Source organism: Rhagoletis zephyria, unplaced genomic scaffold, assembly GCF_001687245.7.
Source record: "Rhagoletis zephyria isolate East Lansing unplaced genomic scaffold, Rhagoletis_zephyria_1.1 Rzeph_scaffold_09483, whole genome shotgun sequence".
NCBI classification, from domain to species: domain Eukaryota; kingdom Metazoa; phylum Arthropoda; class Insecta; order Diptera; family Tephritidae; genus Rhagoletis; species Rhagoletis zephyria.
In genome coordinates, this window is record NW_016166561.1 from 7,418 (window position 1) to 23,886 (window position 16,469).

General features: G+C 33.4%; 1 long non-coding RNA gene across 1 annotated transcript; it reads left to right on the forward strand.

Moving 5' to 3' along the window:
- Nucleotides 1-801: 801 nt before the first annotated feature.
- Nucleotides 802-15,592, forward strand: LOC108375819 (uncharacterized). Its single transcript, XR_001849209.1, has 3 exons — nucleotides 802-812; nucleotides 1,654-1,656; nucleotides 15,474-15,592. It is a non-coding gene; the product is annotated as an uncharacterized LOC108375819 (long non-coding RNA).
- Nucleotides 15,593-16,469: the final 877 nt, after the last annotated feature.

A 16,469-nucleotide genomic window follows, 5' to 3' on the forward strand; every position in this document is an offset into this window, starting at 1 on the left:
TGTGTCACTGGTTTGTTAATGAGTTCATCCAATTTTTTGATGAACAGCTACTACAACGGAGAAAATCGAAAACATTCGCTGAGTTTAAGTCGCCATTTTTAATTTTGCAAACTCTGACAGCGGATTCGAAATTAGCGACCCCGTAGACCTCCTAGTACGAATTTGCAAGTAATTTCTTTAAAGCTTCGAATTTTGGCCGCACTTTTGGATTTCGGCCGCACTGAGGGGCGGGGCAGTGGCAGATGTAATGTTCAATAAGTTCCCGTACAAAAAATATATTCTCAAATTTAAATCGAATATAAAGTCCAATCCTACGACATTTTGGAACTTCATAAAATCGATAAAATCATGCTCGTCAATATACTTCTGACAAAATCTTGTAAATTTTGACAGAAAAAAGTCACAATTTCCTTCTCATTGCTGCTCTCATTTTTAAGATAAGAAACCATTTTCGGACTAGATCTGACTGTTTCTAACTATTTCTGGTAGATAAGGAACGTAGCTTATTATGATTTCTTTTTAAAATTTGCTGGCGCCAGATTTCTTTGGATTGTTTTTGGAATCAAGCAAACACTGCCAAAAATGTTATAGCTTGTCCAGCTACGAAAAGTAAGTAATTGCAAGTTGTATTTGCTACAACATAAATACATACATACATACCTATGTAGAAGTACAAACAAATACATATTTTTGTAAATCACGCAAAATATCGTATTGAAAACAATCATAGAAATCTTGAAAAATTCGCGTTGTGATCAAAGAAGTAATAATTAATGTTTAATTTTCCAAATGTAAACCAAACAACAACAAGTGTCCAATATATCAATCAACAGGTCAACAAAATTTTGAGAGAAAAAAATTACATTTACTCGTTACTAGGATGCACGCTAATTTATTGGCATTAATGGATTTTGTATGTATCTGATATGTATGCACATCAGAGTGCATCACTTACAATCAAAAAAAAAAAAAACAAAAAAAAATCTACAGCGCTTTTTCATCAAAATTACAAAATTTATTATGTTTTAAGACTTCCGTCAAAATTTTAAGATTTTTACGAGCTGGACCAAATTGAAAATTCCTCCAAAAATTATTATTTTTTTTTTGTATAATTACCTCAATTGATAGAAGAGTTATGTTTCAGCGGTATCAAGATAATTAACTTTTTGCAGGTATTTTGAAATCGATCTAGCTCGCGTAAATCTTAATATATTTCTGAAACATTTTGGCAAAGTTCTTAAAATACAATACACTTTATTTTAAATTTTTTAATCCTCCGCATGAAGGCGCATGGCCACCAAACGTGCATTGTCCTGTAATCGAAATCACCGCAACTGTCAACAAAGTCAAGCAGGTATGGGGTGGTAGTTAAGCAATAGCAAATCCTGTATGCCACTTCACAGCAAAGGCATGCAAGATGAAATGGCATTTGAGCAGAAAATCTGTGTACGAGGCAACCCAAGTTAAAGTAAAAGTTACAGCAACTTTCTTATCGGCAAAGTTAAACATTTTACTGTGCATGTAGCAGATATGTACATACATATTTACATATATGTATGTGTATGTAGACACGGCAAATCCGTATAAGTAAACACTTTTAAAACTTTAATGCACCCTTCACATTCTAATAATCCATACTTAACTAAATGAAAGCATGTTTATGTACATATATACATACATAAACGGATGTTAATAAGAGAATTGGAAAAAATATTTAAAAAAATATTTAAAAACTCTGTGCAATGTAGATTAAAATGTGGATATCATATTCAAGAGAAAATTCTGTAGAATTAAAAAAACTTTAGTTTTTTGGTGTATAATAACGATTAGGTATTTATTGAAAAAGTCCTTTTAAAATTTTATTCTTGAATATCCTTGACGGACAGTAAAATTTTTTGAAGTTTCATAAATTGTGAGTATTCTCAATGGCCTCGCCATTTTAATAATATGAAAACAATAAATCACAGTATTTTCTTTCCCATATTTATACCAATTTAAATCATTAAGTATATCTGTGCTTGGTATTTTTTTTACTTACGTGGTTCGCATCTTTTTTCATTAAAAATATATAAAATCTATAAACTGTTAATCGTAATTTTTTTCTTAATTTTATAATAAAAATCCCGAGCGCACTATTTTTTTATTTTCTTATTTTGAATGCAATTTTGCGATCCTAAAATCTAATTCGAAAGAATGTTCTTCCCAAATAAAAGCTTTTTATAATATTTTGGTCCAAATTTACTTTAAATATTTTGGTTAGCGTATCACCACTAACTTCAAAAAAATTTGAATTAAAAATATCCAATGTATGCAAAAAACTTGAATTCGGCTTGCGCTAACCACCCTCTGATAAACAACTATGTAGTATAATTCTGATCACTTTCTTCATGCGTTCTGAAACCTAGTTTCGTCAACCACATTTTTGAAATTTAGTATGTATTAATTTTCAGTTCCATCTTATTCCACATCGTTGAGTGCACTGATCTGCTTACAAAAAAAAAAAATTACTTCTAGTGATCAGATAGCATGAATTTGATGAAATGTCAAAATTTTAAAAAAGTCAAATGGTTAACAACAACAATGAATGTCATTAAATGGAACTAACTTTTTTTGTAAATTAAGCGAAAACAAAAACTAGAGCCAAGTAAAAGCAACAACATTGAAATGCGTCAATATGAAAATAAGGCAGCACGAATTTCGATGTGAGGTAAAACTCTCTGGGAAGACAAGCCTGTGAATATTTGTACCATAAGTTTCACTAAATCTGTAAAAACTATATGAATTTGTTTGCCTAATAATATTTCTGCAACTTTGTCCATTTTTGATTGTTTTTGGACTTTGATAGCTTTCTAGATAGGAAATTTTAGGTTTTTAACTCTACTATAGAACGATGAGCCGTGGACGTATTACGATAAGGGAAGGTGGGTCGCCAGTTGGGAAAGGTTGGGAACCACTGGTATAGACCATACATTTCATGTAGCCTCAGAAAAAGAAGTTCAACGTTCGTTGTTTCGTGATATAATGTTTTCTGCGAACTTTGTTGTTGAAACCACATATGTATTGTCCAAGGTAATGCCATCTGATTCAAGCCATGATGACGTTCACCGTAAACGGCGTTACCGGCTGCATATTCGAAGGACTACTGTGCGATGATTCCACTAGTCCGCTACGTACAGCGCAAGTTCATTAACTTCCCAACTTCGCCGATGTTCAAAAAATCATAAGATAAATACTCGCATGAAAGAGGTAGAATTACTTTAATAAGCTGCACTGATTTTTGTTAATAAAGCGTACATTAGTGCAGAAATGTATATATATAAGGAAAAATTGAAAAAATAAGCACAATAATAGAAGCGAGACAAACAAACATCTGCTTAACGTTGACCCCGGTCAACGCACAAAATTTAGCTGGAATTTTTGCGCATGCACATAAGCATTTACCTATTTACAAGTGCACAAAGCGAATTTAAATCTGCAATCTATGAACTTTTGTATACATTTGAGCAGCATTGAACCCAGCAGCAATAAAAAACTTTCGAAATTAGGATAATTTTGTCACATTCTTTTTTTTTTTGGTTTACGCATTCACACAATTGTTTACATGCGATTTACAAGCTTCAATGCGTGTCAAGGAAACACGTACATACACACATTAAAAACTTTGCTCAGGCTTACAAGCGTCAACAAATAAACTTGCGCGCCACACAATAAAGTGTGTAAATGTAAGCACAGATTTGTACAATTTGTACGCACTTAAGCCCAAACACATGCCAGCACACGCACACACGTACACTTATATACTTAGTATGTATATGAACTCACAGTTCAATTGCCGAAATAANAAACTTTGCTCAGGCTTACAAGCGTCAACAGAATAAACTTGCACGCCACACAATAAAGTGTGTAAATGTAAGCACAGATTTGTACAATTTGTACGCACTTAAGCCCAAACACATGCCAGCACACGCACACACGTAGACTTATATACTTAGTATGTATATGAACTCACAGTTCAATTGCCGAAATAAATCACGCGGTCACAAAGATCACAAAATCCCAATTGTTTTCGCCTATAGCACTTGCCATTTCATTCACTTTTGTTTCGTCATCTGCTCTCACTCTTTCCTTAATGATGGCACTTAAGAAGTCCTTTGATTTTTTATTTTTTTGCCATAAACTCGTAGTAAATAATATATTCCGCGTACATGTGTGGATGCGTGTGTACTCTTTGGTGTTCGCTCTTAAAGTTCAATGCCGCTTTTACTCTCGAAAGTACAGCGGCAGCAACTTAAATCTAAAGGTTCTGTAATTTGCCGCTACTTGGCTTTGTGCAAAGTTGTTTAGAAGTTCAAACTGGCACGCAGAATTGTGGGAAATTAGCTATAAAATAGTTGGAATTTTTCTTTGTAACGGTTATTGACAGGCATTAAAATTCATTTGTAATCAACCGTAATTTTTTGCCGCGTGCTGCTGCCAAGAGTTCAAAGGTAAAGAGCCTTGAATTGTTTATGACTTCTGGGTTAGATAAAAAAATATCAACGATTTAATAATTTATGTAGGGAAAGAAAATTTGAATTATTTGTTGGTTGGTTTTTTTTTCCGACAGGGTGGGCAGATGATTTATTTTGCAATTCTCTGCAAAAAATTAGACTGAAGTTTGCAAAAGGTCGAAACCGGTTTGCCTCCAAGCCAAACTTTACAAGGAAAATTCGTTCCAACATACATAAATCAGAACTTCATTTGTTTGATTTCCTAAAGATTTTAAAACTGCAGTTGTATTTCTTCGATGACCTTGATGTTAAATAGAATTTACCTTTAGAGTAGTTANGGCAGAATTGTGGGAAATTAGCTATAAAATAGTTGGAATTTTTCTTTGTAACGGTTATTGACAGGCATTAAAATTCATTTGTATTCAACCGTAATTTTTTGCCGCGTGCTGCTGCCAAGAGTTCAAAGGTAAAGAGCCTTGAATTGTTTATGACTTCTGGGTTAGATAAAAAAAATATCAGCGATTTAATAATTTATGTAGGGAAAGAAAATTTGAATTATTTGTTGGTTGGTTTTTTTCCGACAAGGTTGGCAGATGATTTATTTTGCAATTCTCTGCAAAAAATTAGACTGAAGTTTGCAAAAGGTCGAAACCGGTTTGTCTCCAAGCCAAACTTTACAAGGAAAATTCGTTCCAACATACTTCAACTTCATTTGTTTGATTTCCTAAAGATGTTGTTCGCGCAAAATGTTTTTGACTCTCGATTTCAAAACTGCAGTTGAATTTCTTCGATGACCTTGATGTTAAATAGAATTTACCTTTAGAGTAGTTATGCGAGTTGACATTGTTGGTTGCGGTTTTATTATTACATATTAAGTAATCGGTTTCATTTGGCTGGTTTTTACAACGCTTTTNTTTGGTCAAATCTAGGAATTTGAAATTTCACCCCCTTCCGGTTGATTTTTTGATCTGAAATTTGAAACACAACATTAATTCTGACGACAATACAATCATATTTATTCAGTATCATTGTAAATCCATGACGGCCGCCGACACCAATTTGCGGATTCCATATTTTTTACAACCCCCTCAATATGGATATCAAATGAAAGCGATTGACTAGCAGAATACAATACACCATGGAAAAGTTCCAAATTGACGTTGGCCGCCGGTAAAAAATTTCATAATTGTTTCAATCCTCTTAATACGGGTAGGTTAGGTTAGGTTGGGCGACAGTCCTAATTAGGGCTGACTTAGACCGCTAGAGGTTTTTGTTTCTAACGTCCATCGCTTAGAGGTCATTGAGATCGTCGAAGAAACGGCTCCCAAGGGCTTTTGGTCTCCGTTTTTGATAGAGCCGGGCAATGGCAGAGAAGATGTGACATGGTTTCTTCTTNTCTTTTTTTTGGTCAAATCTAGGAATTTGAAATTTCACCCCCTTCCGGTTGATTTTTTGATCTGAAATTTGTAACACAACATTAATTCTGACGACAATACAATCATATTTAGTCAGTATCATTGTAAATCCAAGATGGCCGCCGCCGACACAAATTTGCGGATTACATATTTTTTACAACCCCCTCAATATGGATATCAAATGAAAGGGACTGACTAGCAGAATACAGTACACCATGGAAAAGTTCCAAATTGACGTTGGCCGCCGGTAAAAAATTTCATAATTGTTTCAATTCTCTTAATACGGGTAGGTTAGGTTAGGTTGGGCGACAGTCCTAATTAGGGCTGACTTAGACCGCTAGAGGTTTTTGTTTCTAACGTCCAAGGCTTTTGGTTTCCGTTTTGATAGAGCCGGGCAATGGCAGAGAAGATGTGACATGGTTTCTTCTTCGTCTTCATGCGTCTAGCTTCGTGTGATCTAATCACACAATGTGCTGTGAGAACTCCAGTCACTATGGGGAAGAATAACGGGCTTAAAATGGAAAGGCCTAACAATTTTGTTTTGCTTACAAAATGAAGACGTCCACGAAAATTTTAAAATTAAAAACAAAAGTATTAGGGGTCGCTAGCAAGGTTTGACGAAAAAAAAGATTTAAAAAAAATTAAAAAAATTTACCAAATTTTCACTTTCATCAGCTATAACTCAGTGAATCGATACATTTATATGAATAGGTTTCAATAGTATATAAAATCTATAGGATTTCAAATCACATATTTGTCGAATTTTTGCGATAAAAACAAAAAAATGTTTTCACATCCTGGTAGCCTCAGCAAAAAGTGTTTAAATTTTGAAATTTTTGTCGGTTTTTTTTGTACGTACATACATACATACAAAATTTAGATGTTGATATTTTTAGGTGCCACCCTAATACACATATAAAAAGTAAAATTAAATCATTATGAATAATCTCGCAGTGCCAAAAAGCTCACTCATTTAATTGGCAAAGACTTGGCCCGGACTCACCTATTCCCTTATGATTTTTTAAATCAACCGAAGATAACATAAGCGTAGTGTTTTGGGAGTGCGCCGATATTAGACCGAAAATGAGGCTTTACGGTTTTACAAAATGCTGCTAATTTAATTTTTCCACCATTTCTTTTTATTGAAAAAAACTTTACATTCNGGTTTTGCTTACAAAATGAAGACGTCCACGAAAATTTTAAAATTAAAAACAAAAGTATTGGGGTCGCAGCAAAATTTGACAAAAACGAAAAAAGGATTTAAAAAAAAAATAAAAAAATTTACCAAATTTTCACTTTGTTCAGCTATAACTCAGTGAATCGATATATTTGCATGAATAAGTTTCAATAGTATGCCAAATCTATAGGATTTCAAATCGAATTTTTGCGATAAAAAAAAATTTGTTTTCACATCCTGGTAGCCTCAGCAAAAAGTGTTTAAATTTTGAAATTTTTGTCGGTTTTTTTTGTACCTACATACATACATACAAAATTTAGATGTTGATATTTTTAGGTGCCACCCTAATACACATATAAAAAGTAAAATTAAATCATTATGAGCAATCTCGCAGTGCAAAAATCTCACTCATTTAATTGGCAAAGACTTGGCGCGGACTCGCCAATTCCCTTATGATTTTTTAAATCATCCGAAGATAACATAAGCGTAGTGTTTTGGGAGTGCGCCGATATTAGACCGAAAATGAGGCTTTACGGTTTTACAAAATGCTCCTAATTTAATTTTTCCACCATTTCTTTTTATTGAAAAAAACTTTACATTCAAGAAAGTGATTTGACATATTATTCAGTAAAAAAGTAAGAATTATAAAATGAATAAAAAAAATATTTTTTATATTATTTTAAGCACGTTTCTTTGATACGTGGAACCACTTGGCGCTCCTAGAGCTAGCAAATTTTCTTTTAAATACGCTTGAAAGGTGTTAAAGTTGGCCAAAATTAAGCCTTTTTTGCGGTGTCACTGTCCAGGTACATTCGGAAGCGATGACCCACTTCTTAATTCAAATTTTCATTTTCAACTTACAAACTATATACAAAGAAAAGAAAACCAAAGATAACAAAAGACACTTTGACTCACTCTTCACTCAATATTCGAAGCGATCTTCAATTGGCTAACTGGGTAAATAAGACAATTTTCTCTTCAACAACATATTTTTTAAGATATGAAAACAAAAATATTTTGTTATGCCATTTTAAACATGAACTTTTAGTTATTGTCTAAATAAGATGTTAAATAAGATATGTGTGTATATATTTTTACTATTAATCAGGATGAATTTTTTTGGGTAAACATCAATCGGAAATCTCCACGAAAATTACTTATTGCTTTCTTAAACTTTTATCATTCCATTTTTAACTAATTGGATATTTCTTAGTTTTCTTCTATACCAATTTAAATGCAAAATTCAACATAAATCAAATCAAAAACCAAATAAAAAAATACTTGAACAATCTATTCTTCAATATTCTTGGTTTATTAACACACTTGTTGTACATACAATGGCTAATTTTGAAATCTGTACAATGTATAAAGCTATTTAAAGAATAATTTCTGGAGTGCTGACGTCACAATGCCCATTGCATTGCATTTTCTTAGGCTTTCAGCTACATAAATGTGAATAGGCTAAATAGCAAACCACATCGGCATTGTGCCATATGGAAATAAATTGTTAACAAATCGCAAGAAATTTATTTTATGCATTCGTTTGTTCCGCAAAATACGCTGGGGAAAAAAAAATAAATAAATAACCACAAAAGTTTATTGAACTGAAAATATTTAGTAGCATCGATTTGGTTGCGGCGGTTGTTTCGTATGTGTGTTGCAATTGCGGACAAACAAAAAATATAAATTTTCAAACTTTTTAAAATAAGTAAAAAATTAGATTGGAATTGATAGGCCTACATGCAAATATAATTAATTTTATGCTTAGTTTGCATAGCAGCCAGCCAATTCACCAAATGCAACACTGAGTTTATTCCTATTAAAGCAAAATCCTCTGGTGAATTCATACATTTATTTTTGTAGGCTCTGTAGGGTGGCTCCCCTCCTCCAGGTCCTTGTTAAAGGCACACTTAGGGCCTGTTGTGATACCTTTTAGTTGGCTGGTCGTCGAATGAAATGTCATATGTATGTATGTACTTAGTTCGCAAATATTCTTCGAGTTTGGTGCGCCAGACAGGCACCGCCGTACAGTGTTGTATTTTGGAAAAAAACCGGACAAAGTCAAATATGTCGAGAACCAGAAGATTTCGAAAGACGAAAGTCTTGTGTAGGACAATATTCAATGCTGGCAACAATCTTGAAAGCTAACGGGGAGGTCTTAGGTTATGCTGTTCGCCTTTTAGCAATGAATGTTTTAATAGTTAAATTTAATTAAATAAAAAAATATTTCTTTAATTTTAAAACAATAAAAACTAATAAATATATAAGAAAATTTAATTTAAAAAAGAACAATAAACAAAATGAAAACAGAGCAAAATTAAATAAAACTATTTTTAAAAATTAAATGAAATAAAAAGAATATTTTTTTCTTTTTAAAACAATAGAATCTAAAAATAAATTAGAAAAAGAAAAAAATTTAATCAAAAATGAAGAAAATAGTACTCGAAAATTAACAAAAAAAAAAATAAAATAAGATCATAGAAATCAAATGATACATACAAAATGTATTTTTCTTTTAAATCATTAAAATCTGGAAATTTATGAAAATTAAATTAACAAAAGAATAAATAATCAATTTGAAAAATAGAAGTATGTATGTATAAATAAAACAAGTTTACAAAAATTAAAGGAAATTAACAAATATTTTTAATTTTTTGACAATAAAATCTAAAATTTAACAGAAAAAATTGTTAAAAAAAAATATTTCTTGAAAATTAAATAAAATTAAGAAAAATATAAAAAATTTCACACAAAATTCAGTGGTCGCTCCAGAGCTTGAAAAATTTTATTCATTGTTTTTTTTTTTTTAATCTTTGCTTTGTTCAGCTATAACTCAGCGAATTTATGAATTTGTATAAAAAAGTTTAAATAACAAATATTGGCTACTTATCAGATTTCAAATCAAAATTTATCAATTTTTGTTTTTTTAATTTAGAAACTTTCGTGGATGTCTGTATTTTTTACGTAGAACAAAATAAAGTGCATAAGTTGAAATTTTTAAGTACCACCCTAAAATATATACCTACGTTCAGATAAATACCTTTTAATTTTTGCACAAATTACCGCTCTCAAATGTAAAATGCAAAATGTAAAGCTCGACATGGCCAACTTATCTTGACAGGTCTTTTTCTAAATACATATGTAGCTGCAAATAAATATTAGACATTTTAGAAAAGTTTACAATTGTGCATTTCTAAAACACATCTTACTCTTGACATAAATATTTGCAGTCGCATCAGTTATTGTGTTTATCAGTACTGCGTGCCTGTGTCATGTGAAATTTTAATTTCAGTTAGATAAAAGTCATAATAACTACTTAATGCAGTTCATTGTTTTTTAACGTTCGTCAACTTTTGGATACATTTTCTGTCGCGGTAAATTGTTTTTTAGTGTTGTTTCGAATGTCTTCTAGAACTCTATAACTTTCATAGATCGGTTGTAAGTATCTTAACGATAAATTAAGGGATTTCAAAAATTTTTGGACTGGGTTTAACTTTGTGAAAATGTATTAAAGAGTTAGGTCGATTTAAGCTTGCTTATATATTGAAAGATAAATTTTATAAATGAATGAAAATTAAAAAAAAAAAAACTTATTTGAATGTGTATGCAAAAAAATTTGACAACATGGTACTCAAGCTCTCCAAAACTCAAATTAAAAAAAAAAATATTAGTAAAGCCGATGCTTAGAAGACTAATCCAACGTCAAGTTTCTTGTGGATTCGGCAGGATACACTTAAATTTCATCTATCGGGCATGCGGGCCGGATGATCCAGCCATATTGTGGTTAAGAAATTATACTTTTCTCCTGCTGCCGCACAGAGGCGTGTGCCTGTCCTGGCTGCAGCAGAATATAATCTCAATCGAAGCTTGCTCCTCGGTTCGTACATCCAAAACATTAGAAATGTGCCTTTCGTATGAAACTGCAGGATCCTTTAGTTTTTCGATCCGAAGATAGCCAAGTAGCTTGATGGATCTCTTTAGTGCTGCATGCCAACATGTTTTGGCTCCCGCTGGGGTTAATCAGCGTCAATTCGATAACGGCCGGAGGCCGACTTTTTTGGCGATGTAACTAAATATCCTTTCCTTGCCTACACTGGAATTGAAATGGCTAAGGACGATTTCAATATCTTGGTAGGCATAGCGTTCGTAAGTGCGCTCCAAGCGCTCATAGAATAGCTCCTGGGACACCTCGTCTTTCTCTTTCGTCGGCCCATGTGAGAGATATTGAAGAGCCTTGAAGTTTGCACATTGGGGTGACCGCCAGTACTTGATATCGAAGTCTCTCCCCCTACGCAAATCCAGCTGTTGTCATTGTCGCAGGGCCCCACGTCTATCATGCCTTGCATCATACATACCATTCTTGGATAGCCGTGATGCTAGTCCTCGTTTTCCAACCTTCCTTATTAAGGGTTCGGAAATTTCAGCTGAATATGCTCGAATAATAGCTTTTTAAACGTTTGCTGTGGTCGTCATTGCCATAGAAAAATTGGGCGTCATTCGAGGCTGAATTGTACTTCTCATTTATGTAGCCCCAGCAAAGCTTCCTCTCTTTCTAACGTGTCTCAAGATTCAACACCGCTTTGCTAGCTCATTTCGCTTGTGCGTTGCTCGCGTTATCCAGGATACGTGAGCGCGGACGAAAAAGCATCTCAGGTCGAGCAACTGTAACCACATTCGCAGAAGTTTCACTCTATCCCATTGCATCCCATCCAATGCTCATGCAGCCAAAACAAAGACTTAATTCTCTCATGTGAAAAGTTCTTGAAATCGTTAAACTTAAACTTTCACTTGCAATAAAGCCGCTAATTTAAAGCCACTTGGGAAAATTAGAAAAGAGTTTTGCCCTCAATTTTACACACAAACTTTCACACTTATGAAATAAGCTACTTATGTGCTCACTTGTGTGTATGTATGTATGTAAGTAAAAGTTGCTGGAAACGGGTGACTGACATTTGTTTCTTTCTATTCCTGTTCTTACGCATTTCAACTTTTAAGCGATTGTGCGTTAGTGGTATTACATGCAAAGTTCATGGCCTACTTTTGAACTAAATATTTTTGTAAGTTGCTGCACGGAATTACAAATTTCTTAGAAGAAACAAAAAAATGCAGCCCTCCGTTTTTAGCTTCGCACATTTGCGTTTGCAAGTGGGTGACGTGCTAATAAAATATTTTGCACCTAGGGTCATAAACTTTCCATTTTCGCAATGAAGCCGTTTATTTACCTATTTCTTTACGTTTTTAATAATGTTTTTTTCTTTATAGTGCTTTTTAGGTTTTCAAAGCAATAATACAATGGATTTTTGCCAATACACTTACACAAAATGATCTTTTCAGCTGGGTACACAAACGATTTTCTGGGTTTCGGGGCATGGAAATAACAAAATTCCGCCACTACGGAGAAAAATTCTAAAAACTAAAGTTTTTTTTTGTAGAAGGAATTAATGGTATAGAAACAATATAGAATCTGGTTTAAATTCATGGGTAAAATATCGATAAACGCATCGATTAATTCTTCAGTATGTATATCGATATCGAAATTGGTAAATAAGTATGTAAAGTTAGTAGCGATACTCGATAAATTTATCGAATTTATATCGGAAAACATTTCGTTTCGATAAGTTATCGATGAATGTGTCGATCATGACGATAATGCATATATTGGTAACGATTCCTTTCCATGGAGAACCTCATTGATGATAAGCTTAGTCACATCCCATATCATTAATATATTTACTTAGAAATTTAAAGAACATCGTTTTTTGTTATACAACAACCAGCGTAGGGTGGTTATAAAAAACAATCATTGCTCTTACGGGCTTAAGAGCGTCTATTGCTTTCTGGTAGTCGGCCATTGAGGGTTAATTTAAATTGTTAAGGTAGTCAAGAAAATGCTAGGCAAGAAAAAAAGGCCCATTGTGCTCATTGTGCATTTAATGAAAACAATAAATTAATACATTAAACGCGCTTTAATGTGTTGCATTTCGCTGTCGCACTTCGAATTACCCACATTCCGCATCCACCCCCAATCAATCGCACAAACAAATTACAACGATTTGCATATCCAGTTTATTGGTAATTTATATAGGTATTTACATATGTATGTATATCTGCACATGCGTGGGGTACTAAGTATATACATTAGGGTGGTCCAAAAAGGCATGAGAAAAAGTGAAGTCGATGTTTTTATGCTCTCACCCCCTAGGATTGTTCTATTCCGAAAAAAATCAATAATGTATAGAGGTCGCTCAAAGCGCTCAACGTTTTCCATGTATTTTATATGGGGGAAAAACAACTTTTCGTAGAAATGGTATATAATTCTTAACAATCAATATTTTTCGATCGGAAAACTCTGCTTCTCTGCAGGAGATTCCCTACAACACTACTCGTTTGTATATTTAACAATTTTTTCATAGTAACTATAATTTATTGGTCCGCCAAAAATTCCAAGAAACCCCAAATAATGCAGTGGGGGCACCAATAAAAAATCGTTAGTATTAAAAAATGGTTAAAAAAACAATTGGCTATTATTTTTGGAAGTCTCCTGAGGAGAACCATAGTTTTACGTCGAAAAATATGGATTTTCAAATATGAAATACATGGAAAACTTTGAGGGCTTTAAACGACCTCTAGATATTTTTTTATTTCAAAATAAAAAATAGGGGTCCTATTTTTTCGACGTAGAACAATCCTAGGTGGTGATAGCGTAAAAATTCCGAGTTTACTCTTTTTGGTCCATCCTAATGTGCATATAGTTGCTATTAAATTGATATAAATTTATAAATTTGCTAACAGTCGTGGGTATTTCACTATGAAGACTAATTAATTAGGTAAATGTCAAACATTTAATTTAATTAAAAATGAAAAATATGTTCAACGGTAACAAATGGATTTTTTATGTTAATAAGAAAATAAGTATGAATGGTATAAATAAGTAAAATTATTATATAAATGTATGCATATTTATATTTTATATGACTCTGGGCAAAAGTCTCCAGTAGCGCTTATGTACCGTATTTTGTTTTTTACGGTTGCTAACAATCCCACGGGATTATTTTATACTTGTCAAATGTTTAATGGCTAGACATGCAAAATATCTGCAAAATTCAATAGTTACGATGAAAAACTATCAGTCATATTTGACATTTTTGAACGAGACAGCTGCAGTATACAAATAGACAAGAAATGGAGCGCTATATTCCGCAAGAGCGTGGAATAATTGCGTAGATTTTTTTTTTACCAATTACCTAAACACCTCTGACCTGAAGATCGGATATATGATGGATCACATGAGGGTCCTAATAACATTCGCTAATAAGCCCATATTGCAAATGCGCGACGCAATAGTTCCAAAACTAGAAATCTCTAGACAATTTTAGGTACGCATTGCAGATCGAGCTCTATGGAATGTAGGGAACCCATACACCAAACCAAATGGAAAGGTTTGGTACACAGATGGATCTAAACTTGATAATGGTAAAACAGAGGCCGGTATATTTGGGCCGAACTTTAAAAAATCGATACCAATGGGTAGCTGCTACCCAACCAACTTTCAAGCCGAGACTCATGCAATAGACATTTATGGCAGAGAATGCCCCAAGAAAGGCACATGCTCGAAATATATCTGCATTATGTTTGGCAGTCAGGCGGCCCTACTGGCACTGAAGTTCCACAAAATAAATTCTCAGTTCTTCGATGTCCTACACGCTCTTGGAGCTAAAAATATTGTTTTATTAGGATGGGTACCGGGGCACGGAGGACATGATGGCAATGAGAAGGCTGACTTCCTAGCGAAACAAGGAGCTGCCGCAGTATTCATCACTTCACTTTAGAGGTCGCGATGCATATGGCCCATAATAATACTGGCGAACGCTACAGAGCCATGATAAACGACTTCTTACTGCCGAATTGGAAGAGAGGGGCTTGGTGAACCTGTGGTTTCAACAAGAAGGGGCAACCGCACACATAGCACGGGCGTCAATGGATGTTATGAAGGCTGTGCTTCCACGTCGCGTAATCCCCCGTTTGGCGATGGCCAGCAAGATGGCCCAGTTAGGGCTACTTAAAGTCGCTGGTTTATGCCAACAAGCCTCAGACAATCGCAGCCCTTAAGGAGAATGTTGAACAGGAAAGCGAACAGTTATCACCGGAAATCTTGCGGAAGGCCATAGAAAATTACCACTACAGCGTCATTCAGGTCGGACTTGCGGCTATAGAGGAGGTTGCCGGATGCTTAAGGACAGGAGTAGACGGTTGGAACAATATCGATATTTTCTCAAACAGTCAGGCGGCTCTAAAAGATCTGAATTCTTTCACATGTAACTGAGTTTAGTTATTTTTTTTTTAATTATTATTTAGAATAATTACAACTTAAATTTATTTCTAAAAACAAAGTTTTTAGCAAAAAACAAAACCGACTTCTGTTCCCATATAAACATTTAAGATCAACGTCAATTTCTTCATGATCCAATGATCGGATTTAAACCAATGTAGTATGGGACAACCTGTGAGGTAACACCGTTCCTTTCAAAAAATAATTACAGAAATAGGTTAACGTGGTCCAAAGTTATGCGGTAACATACACTGAAAAAAATAATAAAATATTCCGATGAATTGATAACCTTCTCCTTTTTGTGAATTCGGCTAATAACGCTGACATTAAGCGCGTGCCTCTTAAAGCATAGAATACATCTCAAATAAATGATATTTAAAAATAAACCAATTATGTTTATCTTATGTCGCGTGGTCCGTATGTTAATAAAAAAGCGTTTGTTTATGCTCAAAATAAATAAAAATGTGATGCTTATCACCATGGTGAAAGGTAAGACTGCTACTTATAGCTGGAAATTTTATTTAAATATTAATGAACATCCTTAAATATTAGCATGCAAATAAGTATTTGCAATTACTTTTGTTTGCTTATTATTAGGGCGCTCCTTATTTGAAGACTAAGAAATTGGATTCTGAGAAGGATACTTATTCCTTAACACAATTTTATATGTATGAAATTGAGTGAACTTAAAGGAAATTCAAAACCAATATGAAAATTTATCACGCTTGATATCAGAAGCTATTTGTGTACGGTATATGTAAATATGTATGTATATACGTATGTATATAAAAATGAAATGTCTTTCGTATGACGGCGATGGCTGATCGGACGGCGGAACAGATTTGAAAATATTTTGAAATAGCGCTGCCAGGTAGTATCATTAGAGCAGCTGATTTAATTTTTTATTTCAAATTACTTGGTCTCTTAACTGAAAAATATTGTTTTTAATTTTTTACAAGAAATCAAAACTTTAAAAATGAATTTACATGTTAAAAATTTTTTTCATAAGAGAAGCAATTGAAAACCAGTAGCAACAACAAACTACATGCACATTTGTT